This window comes from Rhinopithecus roxellana, unplaced genomic scaffold (assembly GCF_007565055.1).
Source record: "Rhinopithecus roxellana isolate Shanxi Qingling unplaced genomic scaffold, ASM756505v1 contig4190, whole genome shotgun sequence".
Taxonomy (NCBI): domain Eukaryota; kingdom Metazoa; phylum Chordata; class Mammalia; order Primates; family Cercopithecidae; genus Rhinopithecus; species Rhinopithecus roxellana.
In genome coordinates, this window is record NW_022143067.1 from 2509 (window position 1) to 7690 (window position 5182).

Sequence of the window (5182 nt, forward strand, 5' to 3'; positions counted from 1 at the left end):
GGAATAAATATAGATTGATATAGGTAAAATATCGATATAATAGACTGATATCTTAGAATATAGAATAATATATAATATAGTATAAAAATATAGATATAATAGATATAATTGTATAATATAAATATAACAGATAAATAGATAAAGGTTAAAATATACACATAGGTATAATAGATAAAGTTATAAAATATAGATATAATAGATATAGTTATAAAATACAGACATAATAGATATAATAGATATAGGTATAAAATACAGATATAATAGATATAATTATATATAGGTATAAAATATACATATAATAGCTATAGGTATAAAATATGGATATAATAGGTATAGGTATAAAATATACACATAATAAGATATAATACATATAGCTATAAATAAAAATAAAATTGATATAGTTATAAAATATAGACATACAGATATAATAGATATAGTATAAAATATAGACATAATAGATATAGGTACAAAATGTAGACATTATAGATATAATATATAAAATATAGACATGAATATCCATATAGGTATAAAATATAGACAAATATATATAGGTATAAAATATGGACATAATAGATGTAATCCACATAGGTATAAATTATAGACATAATAGATATAATAAATATAGGTCTAAAATACATAATAAATATCATAGATATAGTTACAAAATATAGACATAATACATAGAGGTATAAATATAGACCTAATTGATATAATAGGTATAGTTATAAAATATAAACATAATATATTGGTATAAATATGACACAATATATATATAGATGTTGGTATAAATGCAGACATAATAGAGGAGTTATAAAATTAGATAATAGAATATATATATAGGTATAAAATATAGATACAATAGATATAATATATATACGTATAAAATATAGATTTAATAGATATTATGACATAGGTATAAAATATACATATAAATAGATATAATCGATATAATATATTGGCATGAAATACAGATATAATAGATAGAATAATATAGGCATAAAGTATAGATGTAAAACATATAATATATACAGGTATAATGTATAGATATAACAGATATAGGTATATATATAGACATTAGATATAATTGACACAGGTATACAATATAGACAAAATAGATATAATAGATATAGGTATAAAATATAGAAATAATTGATATAATAGATATAGTTATGAAATATAAACTAATAGATATAATGATATGTATAAGATGTAGACATAATCGTATAATAGATATAGGTATAAAATATATACATAATAGAAATAATAGATAAAGGTATAAAATATAGACATAATAGATATAATAGATATATGTATAAGATATAGACATAACCGATATAATAGATATAGGTATGAAATATAGACATAATAGACATAATAGATATAGGTATAAAATATAGACATCATTTAATAGGTATAAAATATCGACGAAATAGATATAAAAGATATAGGTATGAAATATAGACAGAATAGATATAACAAATATAGGTGTAAAATATAGACATAATAGATAATAGATATATGTATAAATATAGACATAATATTAAGATATAGGTATAAAATATAGACATAAAGATCTAATAGAGGTATAAATTTGATATAATAAAAATAATATGATAGGTATAAAATATAGACATAATAGATATAATAGGTATAGGTATGAAATATAGACATAATAGATATAATAATATATAATATATATAGACATAATAGATACATTAGATATAGGTATGAAATATAGACATAATAGATATTATAGATACAGATATAAAATATATAGACATAAGCTTCTTCTCCGAGAAAACACAAATGGCGGATGACGCCAGTGCAGCGGGGCGGTCCGGAGGCCCTGGTGGCCCTGGGATGGGGAACCGCGGTGTCTTCCGCAGGGTTTCGGCAGTGGCATCCGGGCGGGGTCTTGGCCGTGGACGGGGTCGGGGCCGATGGCCGCGGAGCTCGCGGAGGCAAGGCCGAGGATGAGGAGTGGATGCCCGTCACCAAGCTTGCCGCTTGGTCAAGGACATGAAGATCAAGTCCCTGGAGGAGATCTACCTCTTCTCTCTGCCCATTAAGGAATCTGAGATCATTGACTTTTTTCTTGGGGGCCTCTCTCAAAGATGAGGTTTTGAAGATTATGCCGGTGCAGAAGCAGACCCGTGCTGGTCAGCGCACCAGGTTCAAGGCGTTTGTTGCTATCGGGGACTACAATGGCCACGTCGGCCTGGGTGTTAAGTGCTCCAAAGAGGTGGCCACCGCCATCCGTGGGGCCATCATCCTGGCCAAACTCTCCATTGTCCCGGTGCGCAGGGCTACTGGGGGAACAAGATCGGCAAGCCCCACACCGTCCCTTGCAAGGTGACAGGCCGCTGTGGCTCTGTGCTGGTGCGCCTCATCCCTGCACCCAGGGGCACTGGCATCGTCTCAGCGCCTGTGCCCAAGAAGCTGCTCATGATGGCTGGTATTGATGACTGCTACACCTCAGCCCGGGGCTGCACTGCCACCCTGGGCAACTTCGCCAAGGCCACCTTTGATGCCATCTCTAAGACCTACAGCTACCTGACCCCTGACCTGTGGAAGGAGACTGTCTTTACCAAGTCTACCTATCAGGAATTCACTGACCACCTTGTCAAGACCCACACCAGAGTCCCCGTGCAGCGGACCCAGGCTCCAGCTGTGGCTACAACATAGGATTTTTATATACAAGAAAAATAAAGTGAATTAAGCCTGTTAAAAAAAAAAAAAGATATAGACATAATAGATACAATAGATATAGGTATAAAATATAGACAGATACAATAATTAGATATAAGATATAAACATAATAGATATAGGTATAAAATATAGACATATTAGATATAATTACTATAGGTATAAAAAAAGACATAATAGATATAATAGATATAGGTATAAAATAGACATCATAGATATAGATATAAAATATAGACAAAATAGATTTAAAAGATATCGGTATAAAATATAGACATAATAGATTTCATAGATATAGTTATAAACATAGACATAATGGATATAATAGATATAGGTATAAATATAGACATAATAGATAAAATATACGTATAAAATATAGACATAATAGATATAGGTATTAAATATAGACATAATAGAAATAAGTATAAAATATAGACATAATAGATATAATAGATATAGGTATCAAATATAGACATAATATATAATAGATATAGGTATAAAATAATAGATATAGGTACAAAGTATAGACATAATGGTTATAATAGATATAGGTATGAAATATAGACATAATAGATATAATAGGTATGGGTTTAAATAAAGACGTAATTGATATAATAGATATAGGTATTAGATATAAACATAATAGATATAAGATATAGGTATAAATATAGACATAATAAATTTCATAGATATAGATATAAACATTGATATAATAGATGTAATAGATATAGTATAAAATACAGACATAGTAGATATAATAGATATTGGTATAAAATATAGACATAATAGATAGATAAAGATATAAAAAACAGACATAATAGGTATAATAGATATAGGTATAAAATATGGATATAATAGATATAATATAGGTATAAAATATAGACAGAGTAGATATAATAGATATAGGTACGAAATATGACATAATAGATATAATAGATATAGGTATAAAATATAGACAGAGTAGATATATAGATATAGGTATAAAACATACACATAATAGATATCGGTATAAATTATAGACATAACAGATATAATACATATAGGTATGAAATAGACATAACTGGTATAAAAATATAGGTATGAAATATAGACATAAGAGATATAGGTATAAAATATACACATAATAGATATAATAGATATATAAGATATAGACATAATAGATATAATAGATATCGGTATAAAATATCGACATAATAGTTATAATATGTATAAGATATAGACATTATCGATATAAAATATAGGTATAAAATATAGACATAATAGATATAATAGATATAGGTATAAAATATAGACATAATAGATATAGGAATAAATATAGACATAATTGAAATAGGTATAAATATAGACAAAAAGGATATAAAAGGTATAGGTATAAAATATAGACATAATAGATATAATAGATATGTATAAGATGTAGACATAACCGATATAATAGATACAGGTATAAAATATAGACATAATAGATATAATAGATATAGCTATGAAATACAGACATAATAGATGCAATAGATATAGGTATAAAATATAGACATAAAAGATATAATAAATATAGGTATAAAATAGACATAATAGATATAATAGATATAGGTATAAGTTATAGACATAATAGATATAATAGATATAGATAAAATATAGACATAAAGAAATAATAGGTATAGGTATGAATATAGACATAATAGATATAATAGATATATGGATAAGATATAGACAAAATAGATACAATAGATATAGGTATAAATATAGACATAATAGATATTATATATAGATATAAATATAGACATAATAGACATAGCTATAAATATAGACATAATAGAAATAATGGAAATAAGTATTAAATATAGACATAATAGATATAATAGATATAGGTATCAAATATAGACATAATAATTATAATAGATATAGGTATAATATATTGACATAATAGAAATAGGTACAAAGTATAGACATAATGGTTATAATAGGTATAGGTATGAAATATAGACAGATATAATAGGTATGGGTTTAAATTAAGACATAATAGATATAATAGATATAGGTATAAGATATAGACATATATAATAATATATATAGGTATAAAATATAGATATAATAAATATAAAAGATAAGGTATAAAACATTGATATAATAGATATAATAGATATAGGTATAAATATAGACAGAGTAGATATAATAGATATAGGTATAAAATATAGACATAATAGATACCGGTATAAAATAAAGACATTATCGATATAATAGATATAGGTATAAAATGTAGACATAATAGATATAATATATAGGTATAAAATATAGACATAATAGATATAAAAGATACAGGACTAAAATATAGACATAATTGAAATAGGTTAATATATAGACAAAATGGATATAAAAGATGTAGGTATAAAATAAGACATAAAAGATATAATAGATATAGGTAAAAATATAGACATAATATCATAGACATATGTATAAGATGTAGACATCATCGATATAATAG

At 25.7% G+C, this 5182-nt stretch overlaps 1 pseudogene; it reads left to right on the top strand.

Moving 5' to 3' along the window:
- The first annotated feature begins 1813 nt into the window (after positions 1–1813).
- Positions 1814–2685, top strand: LOC115895992 (annotated as a pseudogene).
- Positions 2686–5182: the final 2497 nt, after the last annotated feature.